Below are 19,954 nucleotides of genomic sequence, written 5' to 3'. Positions count from 1 at the left end.
CACCTTGTGCTAATTTATTAACCTGCACTTGCAATTAGCATTAGTGATGAATATTATATTGAAACCTAGCTACAATGTAGACTTTAGGATGAAAGATTATGTAGATGGCACCAGAGTCTAAATCACAAAACTGGGTATACTAGTCTGTATATGCCTTAATATTACTGCAAGAAAAAATATTTATTTATTTACAGCTGTTTACCAGGGTAGTGCACTGATCTCACTTGACCATTTGCAGGCACAGTCTGTGTAAATATCAGAAAAAGTAACAGGTATCTGCCTAAAATAAAGTCAATTAAAACAAAAGGATATTTTTGACATCTCTTTGATCATAAGAAAGTGGTCATAATGCAATGCATTCTGAGATGTTAAAAAAAAGAACTCGTCACAAGTCAGGGCAAGTTGAAGCAAACAGAGAAGCTAGAACCTAAATTCAAACAGGAAAGAAAAAAATAAGATTGACATCAATCACTTTTGGGGAAATATCACAGATATGAATTTATCTGAAAGTGAGTAAACTAACAATAAGATGAAAAACAAAAGCTTTGTATGGCTGAAAATTAAAAGCCATTTCTCTATGAGTTTCAAATACAAAATTAAGAGGAATAAACATATGGCTATATGTTCAAGGAACCAACTATTTTATTTCTACATTCTGTTCCCTTACCCAGCCTTAAATCACAAACAGTTGGACAAAAGCTTACCATCCTATGTGGGAATTCATACTTACCTCAATAATCCTGTGCAGTAGACAAAATGCACGTTTGATTAATTTGGTAAAAATGGCAAACATTCTATCAAATAATCTGATCCTTTGGACACATGCCAGATACCCATGCATACATACATACAGACACACACAGACACACACACACACACACACACACACACACACACACACACACACACACACACACACACACACACACACACACACACACACACACACACATGCACACATATATCTAACTATCTATAGATAGAGAGATAGGAGTCGATGGCAGATGATCGACTATTTAGAAACTCGAAAAAATATCATAGGTGTGTAGGTTCATAGGTGTGTACTAGGCTAATGGTCCTGGAGCCTTTACAAGCCTATCCCATAGGATTACCCTGGCATCGTGCCACCAATATGATCGAGTTTCCAAAAGCTCAGCCATAAGTTTTCTAAGTTTACATTACTTTTTAAGTCCCCCTGCACCCCCTATCCCCTGTTAATTATATATACCAACTCCAAGGTCGCACTACAGTGAGGAAAAGGTTAAAGTTATTGAACCTCACTGTACTGCGATCTCCATTCAAAAACTTTGAGTTTTCAAAAACTTGACCATATGGTCTCGACCATATAGAATTTGTTTCCAAAAACTCTATCAACTGATAGGCACCCATAGATAGATATGTGTGTGTGTGTGTGTGTGTGTGTGTGTGTGTGTGTGTGTGTGTGTGTGTGTGTGTGTGTGTGTGTGTGTGTGTGTGTGTGTGTGTGTGTGTGTGTGTGTGTGTGTGTGTGTGTGTGTGTGTGTGTGTGTGTGTGTGTGTGCAGGAACTTAATATCGTTGAATCCATAGTTGGTCAACATCTGCTTAGTTGTCAAAATTTGGTTGAACAAATGGTCGAATGGTTGACAGATGTGTGAAACTGCACAATATTTTGAGTAGGGGAAGAGGGGCTTTTCCTGATATTGAGCAAACGTGGAGTTAATATATAGAATTAGCAGGGAGAATGGAGGTGCAGAGGGAATCCCCCCCTTGCAAAAAATATTGGTTCTTACTTAATTTTTATGTTTTAATTTTGCATGCACGAAGGCTGTTGCTCAGTAAATGCATAGTAGTGTGTCAAAGTTTGCAATGTCAATTTTTGGTCAATGTTGTTAACGGGTGTATTTGGATCATTCAATGAAAATCAGTAGGCCGATATAGATATAGATATAGATATAGATATAGATACAGATATAGATACAGATATAGATACAGATGCAGATACAGATACAGATACGGATATGGATATAGATATGGATATAGATAGATAGATATAGATATAGCTATAGCTATAGATATGGCTATAGATATGGATATGGATATAGACAGAGATATAGCTATACCCGTACAATTATATATACATAAATGCATGTATGTGCTAAGTCCTTGTATACACAACAGAGAAGGTAAGAGAAACGTCCATCTTTAAAGTTAAAGGTTTCCTCCAAAAATATATATTGCACAGACCTATGTTTTAACAGTGTAATTATTTGCACTGCCTCCTACACCTGTCCTTGAAGACTTCTGACACCAGATGGCATAAAATGTATTAACAAATTTTGAAATACATTCAACTGCAACAAGTCTGTTATGGAACACACACATTGGAAATGTTAATAACTGGTATTAGTATGAAAAACATGGAATTGTAAGATACATATAATTCTACCATGCAACCAATATAATTCATTCACAGTTATCATTTCTGATATTCCCATCTTCTGTACAGTATAGTGTTATGTACCACACACACACACACACACACACACACATAGACACACGCAGATACATATATATATATATATATATATATATATATATATATATATATATATATATATATATATGGGTCTACTTCTTTTTTTTGAATTTACACTTTACTGAACATTAGTTCGCCAGCACCACTTGTATGAAAATACACTATCCCAAAACTGCACTATTGTGAATTTCAGTTAAGTGAAACAGTTACCTTGCGAGTTGTACAATTAGACTGTATTTGTGTACCTTGCCATCCACTGTAGCAGTTCTGTTGCATGTCGGATATGCAGGTAGGTTAGAAATATTCACACTGTGCAATTTAAATGGAGATTGCACTACAGAAATGGTCAGGAAATCTACTCTTGTTGTCACAATAGTGCAATCTCATAGTTGTATATATAATTTGCAGGGGGTGTGGTGGGCGCAGCCCCACACATGGAGAGTGCAGTGGGCCTTGCCCCGCTGCAAAAATACTAGAACATGTGTGTTTGTGAGTGTAATTGTACATCTCATATGGTAACTGTTTCGCTTAACTGAGTTTCACAATAGTGCAGTTTCGGGATAGTGTATTTTTGTCTAAGTGGTATTGGTGAACTACCATTCGGTAAAGTGTAAATTCGATATGAAGAATTAGACCTATAGATATATATAAATATATATATATATATATATATATATATATATTTGCCTTACAAACACAAGGTACAGGGTGTGTGTCTCACAAGGGATAATTGGCTAGGCTTAAAATGGCTCGCAAGGGCAGTTAGCGTAGTACTAATCTATGAATCTATGAACCTATGAGAGGGAGGTATACCAAATCATCCCATCACAGAACCACATTATTAATTTATGTACTGCAGCAGGCAAGTACTAAGGGAAAGAACATATACATGCAGCTGCCTATAACACCAGAGGAAAAACAAGGGATTTAGGTCTGTACAACTTTTCCTTTTTTTTCCATTCATGGAGGAAAATAATCATTTATAATTCCTGTATAGTAGTGAGTAAATAATTGTATCGAACTGAGCATTTCTGTAGCACCAGTTCCATAGCCAGTGAGTTATGTAGTGGTAACATTACCAATCCCAAATGGTTCAAATCCTAAATGGTTCAGCAATGTGACACCAGTAGACTTTTCCCTTTAAAGGTGTGTGCTATTACTCCATTGTAGCTGCACTGTGTACACATATATATATATATATATATATATATATATATATATATATATATATATATATATATATATATATATATATATATATATACACAAAAGCAAAAAAACTATTAAAAAAAACAAAACTGGTGAGCGAAATACGGAGGCAGTGAGTAAAAACAACGAACTTTATTATCGTAAGCACTTTCGGAAAAGCTAATACTTCTCCTTCATCAGACATCTTGCAAATCAATTAACACACCTTATATACATTAAGTTAGCTCCAATTAAAATCAATTAAATGGCAAATAAATTATATTAATTAAATACCATTACAAACTTTAAAAAAAAGCAAGCATAATGCCATGTGATAAGTTTATATTAACAACATTAAGTATGACATCTTCTTATTATTAAAAAGAACCTAAAACAAAAATGCCATGTATTTTATAAACAGCCAAGATTGCTACCCACAAGTAAAACATCTATCCCTTATAAACAAAGAGAATGCCGTTTATGTAAAAAAAAAATTGGAAATATTTCACTAAAGGAAACTATGTTAATATTCCGTATATTTTATAGCTCCTTTTACTTTTATGAAACTAATTAAAAATAACTTATCTTCTCAAGGCTAATAATTTCAATATGCATTTTAAAGAGACAAACTCATTAAGCCCCTGAGGGGCATAGGCAACTGTTCTAATATGCCAATAAAGTTCTTGAATTTCTAATTCTAGTTGCCATGGACTGCCTCTAGGATTAACTACTACCTGATGTAATACGGCAAATTTAAAACTGTGGTTTGAATGTTCAACTAAATGCCTGGCTAAAGCATTATTGGTATCCTGTTTTTTAATAGCGTACTGATGTTTGTAAATACGCTGCTTTAGTTGCCTGTCAGGAACATTTGATTGACTTTTCAACTATGGCCTTAAAATAAGCTTTGCACCACAAGAATGAAGGGCTACAGTAGTTATCCTCCTTCACAAGGATGGACCATCAACTGACCATGGAAACTACAGACCCAGTAGTCTGACTAGTCTAATATGCAAAGCTATGAAATAAATTTATTTATCATTTATTTATCATTTGTTAACTGGGAAAGTCCAACTTGGAACAAAGCCAATTTTCAGAGGAGGCCTGGGGTGAAATGCTCCAGATGCGTGTCTTTGTAAATTATCATGAAATGTTCAAAAACATAGGTAAAATTCAGACGATGAACCCAACCCAGTTTGGCATTGTCAAGGGAAGGTCATGCCTACTAAACCCGGTGGACTTGTTTGAGAAGGTCACCAAGACAATGGATAAGGGGAAAATGGTGCATACTGCCTACCTGGACTTTGCTAAGGTGTTCAATATAATACCCCTCTTGAGTATAGTTTTCAAACTCAGTGAACTGGGTAGAAACCCCTACATAACTCACTGGATTGCTAGCTGACTCATAGACAGAACACAGGAAGTCAGGATTGGTGATACCACCTCCACTGGGTGACCTGTCTGTAGCAGAGTAACTCAGGACTCTGCTGAAAGCACTCATATTTAGCATCTATCTTTCAGAGGTGAAGGTTAATGCCAATGACTTTTGGCTGACCAAGTTGGCAGATGACTGCAAACTGGGACCTATCATAGATTCCACCACTGACACAAATATCATACAAGATGGTTTAACCAGAAAAATGATTGGTGCCAAAGTCACAGATTAAAATTCAATGCCAAGATATGCATCATAATGCCTTTTGGGAAAACTGACACTCAAGCTAATTACTCTATCAATAAGACACTCCAAATCTGTGATCCATTAGTCAGGGATCTGGGAACATATGTAGACACTTATCTGGCCTTTGACCAACATGTGGTCAAGGTAGTAAGAACAACATTGTGTGTCACCCAATTTATAAGTAAGGGCATGGCATCCAGGTCCAGAGAAGTCATATTCCCACCTTATTTGGCCTTTATCAGACCCAACATTTAATATAATACTCCTTTTGACATGTACCTGACCAGAAATATGCAACAGTTGGAACTCCCACAAAAGGTTCCTTACCAAGAGAATCCAGGGTATAAACCCATTGTCCTATACAGATCACCTTAAAGACCTATCTCTATACTCTGTCTACTACAGGTTACTGTGAGGTGATCTATGCCTGACATACAAAGAATCCCTGGATCCAGCTCTGTTGAACTTTTTGCACATCTGCAAAATGAACAGTATCAGGATCACTAGATCCAAGGATTTAAAATGTTGCATATGACATAAATAAGATGTTGGAGAGACAGATATGTGTCTCAGTGAATCTCCATGCTCTGTAACAGACTCCCAATCCATGTGAAGCAGAGTCCATCCTTAACCCTATTTAAGTGTAACCTTGACCAATGGATGGGAAATCAGAATTTCAATCCAGGTCTGCTCCCCATGTCTCAGATAGATAAAAGTAGACAATGCTGTCCAAACTAAGATACCCCCCACATAACCTCTAGAAACTTCTTAAGTAGCATACTACCTATTAATAAATGAAGCATGATAGTGATTCACTTATGCGCTGCAATAAGGAATACCAGGTAGCTATGCAAAACTCACACAGTCACTGTATGTTCACCTGTCTGCTGAAATATTACTCTCCCAAATTAATTCTAGAGATAAAAACTCTCATTCAAAAACATTTATTAAAACAGTTGCTAAGTAAGCTGACCTGAACTCTATGCAGCCCACATTTACAGTAAAGCACAGGAAAATGTAAAAGTCAAGAAGAGTGCAGCTTCAGTTTATCAAAGCCTTTAAACTAAAATTATGATGGCTTAAAGAACTGGCACAGTATATAATAAGTTTACTTCAGAAGCCAAAATAACACCTCTCTAAACAGATAAACATGTGTGTTAGCATTTAGAACTTGTGTGTTAACATCTAGAACTTTTGTGTTAACATCTAACAAGGCTAACAATTTATTTATCCTCTGTTGACTAGTTTAGTCTGACTATGCTAATAGCCTATTTTCAGGGGAGACCCAAAGTGGCATTTATAGTCTTGGGGGAAATTTGGTAAGGGCAGTGGGTAATTTCCCTACTCTTTTCAACAGGTGTTGTAGGATCTTTTATATCCATCTGGGCTGCCAACAATTCGAGCACATGGGGCCTCAGTTTAGCATCACATCCAATGGATGATATACTCAGGAGTGCAGCACCTTCCTTATGCTGCACTACAGTGTCAGCAATTGATCCTCCTGGTGTGGGAATGCAACTCATAGACATCTGCACCAAAGGCAAGGGTGCTATCTGTTGTACCACCAATGTCAGACATTGCCAGTCCATATGTTTATAGCATTCAGGTAGATAATTGATATATTTAGGAAGGTTAGCATGGTACCAGATGTCAGTTATAGAGACAAAAAAGAGTTTCGGAAGAAATATTTATCTGATAATCCTTTTTCTGACTGTCCCATTAGCTTACATAATACTACACATCTCTTTAGTGATATACCAGATTTTAGAAACTTGCAAGATCAAGCCAGCAAGCCACACTTACATTGCAAGGCATAAATATAGAAAATACATCAGAAGATAGGAAGGACTGTGCTCAAAAAGCAGAGGAGCAGAAAACTTTTTTAATTTAGTTTTTCAGTGATGCAGAAATATTGCAGGTGGTAACTGTCCACATAATATCTTTCACTTTTGATAGCTGCTGGAAAGTAATTACTGGAAACAGATGTGCAGCAGTCATGTAATTATAATGCCTGTAATATATCTTATTTCATTTATGCAAGAGCTGAGTACTTCATGATCATTTTTAAGATATAGCTAATTTTTCATCTGTAATTATCATCTACCATGCCTATATTATCCTTGATAGTTGTATTGATCTACAAATCAAAACCTAATCTTTGTGGCAAAAGTGAAACACTTGTAACAAGCAGTAACCTCATTAATCAGTCAGGTGAATAATGAAGAAATTAAGAAATTGCAAAAAGACTCCCAGGAAAACCTTAGCTTTCCTCTTGTAAAATTCCCATGGGTTGATTTTTCTAATGAGATTCACCCTCCATGTCATACTTTTTAACAACTTAATTAATTGTGTTAATTACATTTACCATTTGTAAAGCTAAGTAGCAATACTTCAAATCTTCATACATTTACATGAAAAAAAGAGTGTAACATTAAGAAGTAAATGTACAATATGTGCAGGACCAAGATTTCAAGTTAATACTGTAATTAATGGCTTTTACAAGCTGGAAAATCAGTGTCTCTACTTAGGTGTTGGAAGTTTGACAATTCTACTTTTACCTTCCTTCTGAACAGTATTTAAATACATGGCAATATTTAAACTTAGACATGCAAAGCGCTCAAGTTAAATGAAGTAGGAATGCCACCCAGCAAAAATAGCCTTACTGACATAGGTGATCACAGAAATTTACTGCAGCAGCAACTATTTATTCTGATTTCGCAATCAAAAATGATGCACCTACCCATACACACACACATACACACGCATAGCATTTTTTCCTATGAATTAAAATATTTCTAGGGCAAAAATTAACTATTTGGTGTGAAGAGATAAATTTATATAATGAAGATGCTGCCAAAACATCAGTCACAAAATGCAGATGCAGATAAGTATTATATGCAGTCCATATAAGAAAATGTGTAAGTAAAACATAACAGTCTCTTTGTAATGCACTTACATTGCTTACTATACTTACTATAATACTATACATGGTAATCACAAGTGATTTTATTGCAGTAAAAACAGAAACGTACAATAATATGGAAGCTTCAGTATATGAATAGTGGCTGTGATGACAAGCAGGGCTCTCTGATCCTTTGTGTACAGTGAATATGCATTTCACCATGTGCCTCTTTATGTTTATACTATAGTGTTGCCATTATATGAATGACTATATCCCATAATGCATTGTATCTTCTGCCTAGTGCCAGTGTGTTCTAGATGACTGAGCTATTAACATCCTTATGAAGCTGCCATTTTGCACAGAAAAAAAAGCTATTTGAAAAAAAACACTGGTGTATGTGGCATTAATGGCACAACAGTTTTACATTACTGCGTAACCAAATATACACATCATATCAGCTACCAGATCCAGGATTTTCTTTATTAATTAAAAATTAAAATGCTAAAACCAAACTAATTATAATGAAATAAACTTTAGTGATAAAACCACATAAATTTAAATCAAACAGTAGTATTTTATATGTCAGAAAAACATCACAAATCATAAGAAATTAATATAGCAGACACATATAAATTGCTTACATGGTCATAACAAGTAGCAGGTGCATTTACAACTGCTCATCTTTCACACATAGTCCACCACTCTAAGCAGATTAACCTACAACCACTCATTCTTTTGCCATTAACCTCTGGGCAACATTTAAATGCCACTCACTCTAGTCATTCATATAGATCCCCAGGAAAGAGAATAAGGGGGCTTCCCTTATGACGTTTGTGGGTTGGTGTAATGGTTAACGTGTTTACCTCACAAATGCAAGGTGCAAGGTTTGATCTTTACCTTTAGGTTACATATTTGATTAAACTTAAAATTCTCCTCAAGGCAAACAGCTGAGTACTGACCCATCAAAATAAAACCCCTGCACAACCTAAATGGCAGCTCATTTCCTAATACCCTTCCTGCTTAACCCACTGTCTCAGCAGGGACCATCAATAATGTCCTTAGCCAACAAAAACATGTGTACATTAAAAATATTGAAACCCAGATCTCTCAAGTGTACTGCACTTTCACAGAACCAAACCAGGTCCCTATAACTGAAGTCCCACTATTATAGAACTAACATCCCTAATGAGTCTAGCATCATAATTACCCTGTGCTTAACTAAATGCCTAGCAATCTCAACAGCAGAAACCTTAAGCAAACCCCCTCCATACCAACCTAAAAGTGATAGTGAACTGTAAAATCTTCACACCTGGAAATCTTTACTTCAGCAGTAATAAATCCCTAACTATACAAGTCAACAATTTCTACTCAGTTGTTAGTCCCAAATAATTTCTTGCCAAATGAACTATAAAAATACTTGGTCCTAGGAACTTCAGCTACAGTTCATCTTCCACATCCACAGGTTAAAACCACTGCATGCCTACAACACTTTTCCAGCAAATCTCCCAAAATTTAGTGTCCAGACCCAAGGAATAATCCCCTGGCCTCACTGCAGCTCTCTTTGCTACCCACAATCTGAATGAATGTCCTACAATAAGCAATTGCCTTTGCCCTGAAAGACAAAGAAATAACATATATGCAACAAACTGTCACCAGAATGTACTCATTCTATAGGCATTAGATACCAATCTATATTTCCTCTTAATAACTTCAATATACTTGCCTTCATTTGCTAAATCTGGAATCCTCCCAGTTCAAAAAGAATACATAACTACCAGTCATAAGAAATGTAACTTCTTATAGGTTCATAGGTCCATAGGTAAGTACTATGCTACCTGCCCTTGTGAGTCATTTTAAGCCTGGCCAAGTTTCCTATTGTGCTTGAAATAACCTATAACATTTGATTATTGATTGACCTTACCCACCCCATGGTTGATAATTACATATTACCCTTAATGAGAATAACTGGGATCATGCCATAGATAACTTGTAGGGACCCATGCATGGGGTAAAGCATTTAGGAGCTAACACTATCTATTAATAGTACAGGGAGAAATCCTTGGTTACATTTTTCTGTTTCCCATCCATAGGTCTAAATTGGACTTGAATATTGACAGGGATGAACTTTGTTTTATGTGGATGGGAAGTCTGTTCCATGGCAGCAGTAAGTAAACTTCTTAATGCCTTTTTCAATATCAACCCAAAATGAATCACCAGCTTGGACCCTTAGCCATCTAATTTCTTCTTCTAGCTTTTCCCGGTTAGGGGTCACCACAGTGGATCACCTGTCCACTCATGATTGGCAGTAGGGTTTTACGGTGTCGAGTTGCCAGCCCAACCTTCCATGAAAGGCACACACATGCACACACTCATACCTAGGGCCAATTTAGAGTGTCCAATCAACCTACAGCATTTCTTTGGAATGTGGGAGGAAACCAGAACACCCAGAGGAAACCAATGCGACCACAGGGAGGACATGCAGACTCCACACAGAAGGCACCCCAGCCAAGGATCGAACTGGAGAACCTCTTGCTGTGAGGCAACAATACTAACCGCTGCACTACTGTGGCTGCCCACTCTTAGCCATCTAACAAAAAGTACAAAAAAACCCACCACCCTCCAATCTCCCACCTAGTCTACCTGAGCCATGACAAATCACATTGTACCAGACAAACAATCTCTCCTCATCATGAGCCTAAATTGTCTACTGTCCTTTACCAGACAAATCCATCTTAGAGCAACTTAACCAGATTATCATAGCCTCCTCAGTGACATACATCAGCCCAAGCCATTTGACCAACCAACACACCAACATAAAGAGAACTGATAATGTTACCCATGACATGTATTTGTCAAATGATGCAAATACCTCAAACAAACCTTTCATTAACAACTTTAACAAATTCCTGATTATGGGAAGATGGTTGTCTGCAACCAACCCACCCAGACTTTCCCAAGCTTTAACTATCCTTAAAACTAACCAAAACTTTGTCCAGTCATCATTACCAGCAAACTTTGCAGCCACACCCAATGCTGCTATTGCACTCACATCATCTTCACTGTGTCCTCCAACTGTTATCGGTGAACTAAAGACCCTACCATAAGACTTAAAGACCAATACCTATCCAGAAGCAGTAGCTGACCAACAAAACTCAGCAAAGGCCTTCACAGCAGAACTATATACATTCTGCACAGACACAACTCAGGACTTTTGGAAGAGCTTTCCTGCTGTGGCTATCCAGTTCTCTAAACCTCCTCCAGAATCAACGCCGATTGTGCTCCCACCTCTGGCATGACTGCCTGAAACCAGTAAAATCAAAACCAAGACAAGCTATCAGCCCCAGTGTTGAGTTTGCCTGATATATTTTTTATGGAAAAAGACAAAATTAATACCCAGACTCTATTAAATGAGTTTTCCAAGCAAAACATGGACTGAAGGTAACTTAGATGACTTTCTAGCCAAAGCCTGAACAACCACCTCCCTTTATAATTTGTCAAAATCTCACTGCAAACTACTTTTCCTGCTCAAATTAACATTAACTTCAGAAACATAATATCCTTCTTAACACACTCCTTAGGCCAGCTGGCTGAAAACTACCTCTACTGAAAATATACAAACACATCCCTCCCCACCCCCACCCCCCCAACTGCATTGGTGTAAAGCTGGAAGTCATCAGAAGATATCCGGTCAGCCTGCCACTTTATCTCTCCATTAAAGTGTTTGACAAACTCCAAAATCACTCCCAGCTACTGTTGCTGCCCACATTACCATTAACTTCAAAAACATGATATCCTTCTTAACACTCTCAGACCATTTTTTAGGCCAACTGGCCTCTATAATCACTCTTCCAACTATCACCCTGTATGCTTTTTCATATTACTTCCCAGCAAGTTTGCCACTGACCTACAAAGGGTCTTTACTGGAAATATGGCCCTAGCAAGCAAAGTTCAGAAACCCCAAACTCACCATTCATCAATTTCCCCGCTAGCCTTGCAGAAACCAAAACAAAGTTGTTTCTGCATCCATCTGCAAACTCAAGAAGGTAACAACTTTTGCTGGACCCTTTTGTTTGTCTTTGAACAAAGTTGTACTTATTTTCTCACAGACTTCTGAAAAACTGCAGAAGGGTGCTGACGCATCTTTTTTCACCCTCTCCCACCAGGAGAAAATTATCCAAATTGTGTACCCCTCAACTACTGGGATTACACTGCTCCCAAATTCACCACATAAGCCACTGGCATCACTTTAGTGAAGTAAAACCTCCCAAGCGAAGAGATCTGCAGCATGCACCAGTATTGCTTCTTTGCAAGCAACAACAGGGCTGATTCACTGTTCAATATAACTGACAAGTCATCAAATGCCCTGAAGGCCATCATAACATCATCCAAAGATGCATACTGAACCTTTACTACCCTACAATCAATGTGATAATTGATTAAATCACCCTCCAGAAAGGAAATTTGATGAATCAGATGAGATTTAAATGTGTTGCTTCTTGGGCACCATGTCCAAGGTAAAGTTGTAAAGGACTCAAAAGACAGCACAGAAAATGACCAACCTCTATCTCCTTGTCCAGCAAGGTCTTCTCTAAGGCCTCCTTCAGTTTTACTGAATACAAATTATTACAAGTGTCATACAAAACCTCCATCTTTGGCTAAATTGAAAATGCTTCTATAAAACCCTTTACTAGCTCCTCAATATGTATAACCCTGCAGCCAGGACTTCAGTGCTAACATGTTAATAGAGGTGTAAGCTGGACTGTCTGCCTGTCTCTCCATGAAAGGGAATAGTCCTCCAAGGGATCTTAACAACCACCCACAGTAAGTGCACCTACTCCCCTCTGCTCCCCTTATGATACCATCAGGCTATGACCTGCCAACCCACTTTCCTTGTGCAAATGTCTTATCCCACTGGATGCACCCCTACCATACAGGCAATTATATACACACCTACACATTGTCTATGAACACTTCTTCACCATAAATACCCAAAATGACTTCATCCCTTCCCCCATGCCTTCTGTGCTCCCACCTGCCATTAATCCCGCCTTTTCAGTCATTGTCCTAAGCCATATGTCCACAAGCCTGCAGTCCCATCTCAAAGACGTATTGCCTGTTTTCTAAATTTTTGATCATACCAGAGCCACAAAATGCCACCTCTCAATCTCTTTACCTCCCTGACCAACAAAATATGTGACAAAAATGGCAACACTTGGTTGGGTTCCTTCTTCGTGATTACCCTCACAAAACATATGAAGCCCAGAATTGAGTTATCCAAAGTCCTAGCCTTAAATCTAGCCGGATGCCTATTTCTCAGTGCAGCCAAAGCTGTGATGAGAGACCGAGGATCTGTAGATTCATCCCAAAAACAACGAAAAAGAGCAAAGGCAACAGCCTGAAAAACAACGCCAGTTCAGAGAAGAAATTTATTACAGCTTAGCGCCTCGGCATAGTAGCCTTCAATGAGTATAATTACAAACACACACCCACTCCAATATATAACATAATTAATCAAGCAATTAAATCAATTAACCAATAAAAATATATAATAACATTTAAAAGGGAAATATCTAAGTTACAAGAAAGATGCAATACTAGTCACACAAATTTATAATAAACATTTTAAATTTACTTCCAAATTCAAACCATTAGGAGACATAGTATTATACTTCAAAATATAAATGGTTTCTTTAAATAACAAAATATTTTTAATTAATTTATCATCTCCAGTTCTAATGAAAATATTTTCTAAAACACAACATTCAAACATTTCTATATTACTGTTATGACATTCCATAAAATGTGCAGCAATAGGGCTAGTTAGTACTCTTTTTTTAATATCTCTAACATGCTCCTGCATTCTAGTTTTAAATTTTCTTTTTGTCTCACCAATATAGTATAATTTACAGGGACATCTAACACAATAAATAACCCCTACATAATTACATGAAAAATTATTAGTAGGAATAAATGGAATACCATTAATATTGTCAAAATATGGTTTAATAAATTTACATATATTACACTGGCCACAAGGATTGGTACCTACTGTAATCAAATTTGTATATATATTATCTAATGGAGAAATATAATAAGTATTAATTAATTTATCAGATAAATTTTGGCCTCTCTTGTAAGATATTTTAGGGACAACAGGGAAAATTTTATAAAGATTTTTATCTGAAATTAAAAATTTCCAAAAATATTTAATAATATTCCAAATTCTATCACTACATAAATTGTATGTAGTGACAAAATAAATATCTTGCACTTCATGTGTAGAACTCCTTGAACATTTATTATAATTACTATTAGAACTAACCTCATTAATAAAAGGCAAGTAATTATTCATTTCCATATTTTTACTAATAATCGATTTATTACCATTAATGGAACTAGTTTTATTCATTAATTTATTAAAGATATATCCAAGTCTAACCCCCTTATCTAATAAAGTAGTACATTCTTTAATAGCTGTTGTATATTTATCATAATCACTAATCTCGTAAGTTAATGAATCATTTAAATGTTCCATACACATGTCTAGATACTGCTTATTATTCAAAATAACAATTTTGTTACCCTTATCAGATTTTTTGATGACGATATCATGTCTACTTGAAAGATTTTTCATAGCCAACCATTCATTTTTAGTCATATTACACAATTTTTGATCATTTCTACATACATTTAGCAATTCTTGCAATGAAAAATGAATCATTTCAGAAAAATGTGTAATATTACAATTATTATATGGGGGAATAAACTTGCTATGAAAATTAATACCTTTAGTGTTAAGCATAGAATAAGCTGAGGAATATAAAGGAGAAGAAAAGTCATCAGAAAAACAGGAATAATAGCTATCTAAACTAGAATCACCATCAGTATCACTATGTATCACATTAGAAACTGGCTCATGATAGCCATATGTTTTTCTATCATTAGAGAAAAAATATCTCAAATGAAGTTTTCTAATAAATTTAAAGAGCTCTTGTTTCAATAAATGGTGTCTAGGAAAGACAGTGGGAACAAATTTAAGACCATATTGCAGTACAGTTAGTTCTTCATTGGAGATGTTACAACCAGAAATGTTAACAACATTATTATCACTAAATAAGACAGGGCTAGAAAAATCAAGTCCATCTACCCCTCTTGAATGTTTGTCTAGATTGCCCTTCACCCGGAGAAGAACCCATAGCAAAATCTTTCTTTTTGTATCCTCGTCTGGAATTGTTGCCATCGCTCAAACGCTGCTGATGCCCCGAATCATTAGCAGCTGGAAGAGGTGGAAAGTCAGTATCTGAATCCGTGGTTAAACCATAACCATCAGAGGAAGCAAAAGATACTGAAAGTTGTTTTTTGTTGTTATTTTTAACATTAACTTGTTTTTTTGAAGGGTGAAAAACTTTCGTTTCCAAAGAAACGCCGCCCGTGTCATAATCTCTAATGTCTCTCTTTATTTTCACAGATTTGTACTGTATCTGCTCAGTTTCATACTTATGTAAATTTTCATTCAAACTAGCAAAAACATCATTCACCTTAGACATACCAATATCAGCCAATAATTTAGCATGCATTGCATGTAATTGTTCTTGTAACTTTAACAAAAGAAGCTGTTCCCTTTCTACAAGGATCTTGACCCACTCCATAGCACAATTGTGGGCCGCCGTAAGCCAGCGGTCTTTGAATATTAGATCATCACTGTCTGAATTATCAAACGGTGTCACTGGGCTCTTAAAAGCCCGTAAACCTCGTGGGGAAATGTCAAGATCCACATATCGTTGAAGCCCTAGTAAATTAAAATGACAACGTGTTTCTCTGAACAGTAACTTTTCAAATTCCTTTACATTGTCTTGAATATCCTGCGGAAGCATAGAATTAACAGTGCGGCCACCTAAAGAACCAAAGGGGTTCATAAATTTCTGCTGTCTATCCTGCAAAAATTTAGTGATATAATCAGAAGAAACGTTACCATAAGGTGCTGCATTCACTGCCGGATCTGCTCGATGGGAATTGGAAGCGGAGCCGATAATATGTAACCTGCTGTCCGGTTGTATATCCATGGTTACTGTAGAGCCCAACGCATCCGTAGGAACATTCGTTCTCACCACACCTTCAGTAATCGGTAGAACTGCAGGAAGCCCACCTGTAACGTCTTTTATAGCCTTTGGTCGTACAACCTGGTTTGAAGCCGCCGTAGAAGCAGGAAACAGTTGGTTCGTCTCTGTGCAACCGCTACGAACAGCTGAAGAAGATGCCACATTAGTAGTGCTCTCAGTTCTCTCGTTATTGCCATCCACAGTATTAACATTTATTCCATTGTGACTATTCACATTAACAGTGAATCCGTTAGATAGTAGATTCATCCCCCTGCTATCCATAGAGCAGTATCTGCATCCAAAAGCTCAAACAAATCCAAAAACACCCTCAGCCATCTTTTTTCACTAGTGCTGAAACGTGGGGTGTAATAAATATACTTTTCCCTCCTGTTCAGTTTATACGAAGCCATCCTGTGGCCCTAACATGTCCTCACTAGCTGCACTGCCACCATTAACTTCCTCCCTGTTTGATTAGCCACGAACGGAGCACAATATCTGCTGCACCAGCGTAAATCTCTCCCTTCCCCAGCAGTTGCTTATCTAAATTGACATTTGTTTCCTCTTGCTCCTCAACTGCACAGCCCATGACAATTCCTGTTAATATGGCCTATGGTCAGCATTCTCTTGAGATGTGCCTGCTGACTGTTGGAAGAAAGCAGCTGCATGGACCTGGATCTCATTCCTCCTCTTCTGCAGATCATCTCTATTTGAAATGCTGTAAAAGAACAGCATTAATACACAGCAAATATAAGCAACCCTTCCCAGGAAAACCCAACCAACTCCCAGAGCCCCGTCTCTCTCTCTCTCTTTCTCTCTCTCTCCGGCCTCTGCATACCCTTGGTAACCCAGAAAATGCCATCAAGAACACCCAAGTTTCATTTTTACTGCTTTTTATACGTTCTATGTTCCCCTTTCCTTTCATAACAGGTACTAAATTAATGCATCTACCAAAGTTGCAAACCACTGCTTTATACCCCCTTTCACCAACCCTTTTTCTACACACACACACACACACACACACACACACACACACACACACACACACACACACACACACACACACACACACACACACACCAAGTAGGGAAGTATTAAACCAAGAGCAATAATTGCAGTCAATAAATAATGACAGCCATTTGAGTTATAGGCTTCAACTTATTCCGAAAGGCATGGAAATGCAACACTTAATAATATATATGTATGTATTAAGTTTATAACAGCAATATTTAAGATCTATCCTTGATTTTAACCTTTGTCCCCCATTAACACTGGCTTTGTACAGAATTATTGCACTTAGACGTATGGGGCTACCATGCAAGTCTGCAGCACCCCACTCCCTGCTGTGTTTACTCCCCCACCTTCCTTCCTTCCTGAATGCTACTGCTAAGGGAAAATAAGGGAAGCCAAACATCTGAAAGAAAACCCACTTACCTTCACCTTTCTGAATCTTCTTTTTATTTATTGTAAAGTTAGTTGACATGTGTTGCAACAGCATCTTGTTCCATTCTCAATCCTGATAACATTTATTTGGAAATGCATGACAATGCCTCACATCAGCATCATTCTGCTGCCATTGCACCTGCACATTTGTAATTAATGTAATTGTGAAAATTCATTACATCAGCATGTGTTGCCGTCATCCCAGTGTGTCATTGTCTAACAGGACAGCCAATACTCCCTTGTTAGTTACATAGCTGTAATGTCCTCACATCATCAGCACCAAGCACAGCTGCAGAGCACCACATACTAAAAGGCTTTAACACCTACTGGTTGTTGGAGCCAGACTATGGACTCACAATTAAATTTGACAAGATAGAATACTCTACACAGCTTAAAATTGACATTATATTAATTTATGTAAGCTTGCACCACTGAACATGCCACACCAAATGCACATTGCACTGGACCACATGCGACTACTGAAGAAATAACAATGAGAAATGGACATCAGGAGTTGGAATGACAGAGCAAGTAGTTCTTGATAGTGGATACTCAGATGTCTTCTGTGAGAAATGGATCAAGACCTTCTTGATCTAGGTAACTACATATTGTTTTCCTGCTTCTGCATGGAACAAAATCTCTGCATCAACATACTGTATGCAGCAGTGTGGCAGGAAAAAATACTGTAAAATCAAGATGGAGGTGGCCAAGGAGATGAAATGCTCTGCAGTCAGGAAAAGTAGGGATAATTCAAAATTACCATTAAACTGACCAGCTGGGGAGTGGGAGTGGGTTGAGATAACAACGATGACCCCCCTCAGTGTCTGAATCTCCCATCCCACAACTCCAGTAACCAACCCCTCATTTAACTCTGTCTCTTAACTCAGAGTGCCGTTTTCTACCACTACCACCTTAAGCAACTGAAACAACTCTGAAACACTGACTTAGCTGCTAACACCACCAACTCACCCGCAACAAACACCAGAAAGCACCTGCCTCATTGATGTTTGGGATGCAGAACCAGGAAGTACTTTCCTTCAAAAAAGCCCAAGCTAAGAGGAAGTAACAACCCAGTCATCTCCCTTAAATATCCCTACTCACCCCTTTTCTCATATCCTGACCTCCTTACCCCTTTGTGAATTCACACAATTTTATCATTCTCCAGTTTAAGCTCTACTCCCTTCCTCCTTCCTTTTCCTAAGCTTCTTGCATCCGGGTAGGTGTATATGAACAAAAATGCCTTTGAGACTAACCTTCTTTCCTGCAGAAAAAAACATCCAAAGAAGCTGAATAGTGTCTGCTAAGCTCTGAGTAAGCTGGGTTTTTTTTCAGAAAAAAATGGTTTTGCCTCATAAAGTGATAATTTTACTAATTTTAAGATGCTCATCTCAAGACAAAATGTAAAAAAAAACCCCACCAAAATCTATTATTTTTTTAAGGCCAGAGTATAGTCGGTGATTAGAAAGCTCAAAAGGTGTTTTGTGCCAAAAAAATATCATGCATCAACAAGAATGCTTCCACAGATATGTACAAGCCAGAGAAGAATGTAAGAAGCTTTTGTAAAGCGCATGTATGAGCTGTCTGAGCTGTGGGTTTAATGCAATAAAAGAAGAAGAAATTAGAGGCAGAATTATGATGAGGCTGGCTGATACAGAAGTGTCTCAGAAGTGACAACTTGAAATGAATCCAAATTTTAAAAAGTCCCACAATTTGTCAGAAAAGTAGAATTAGTAAAGAACCAAAATGCTTACTTAACTATGGCAAATGATATGAGTGAGAAAGACAAGTTTAAGAAAAGACAAAAAAGAGAAATAATTCTAGATAAAAGTGAGTGAAAGCACAAGAAGATGAATAAGTGTAACAGTTATCATGCTGAGTTGGAGTAATGTGCAGCATAAGATCTATCCATTATACCAAATTAGTGCAGTATGCAACATGAGGTGTAACTGTTATACTGAGATAGGGCAGTGTGCAACATCAGGTGTGACTATTATACTGAGTCAGAACAGTGTGCCACATGAGGTGTAACTGTTATACTGAGTCAGCACAGTGGGCAACATCAGGTGTAACTGTTATACCGAGTCAGGGCAGTATGCAACATGAGGTGTAACTGTTATATTGAGTCAG

Source organism: Protopterus annectens, chromosome 3.part0, assembly GCF_019279795.1.
Source record: "Protopterus annectens isolate FY-2018-M chromosome 3.part0, PAN1.0, whole genome shotgun sequence".
Taxonomy (NCBI): Eukaryota; Metazoa; Chordata; order Ceratodontiformes; family Protopteridae; genus Protopterus; species Protopterus annectens.
The sequence above is the reverse complement of the archived record's forward strand: the minus strand, read 5'-3'. Positions refer to the sequence as shown.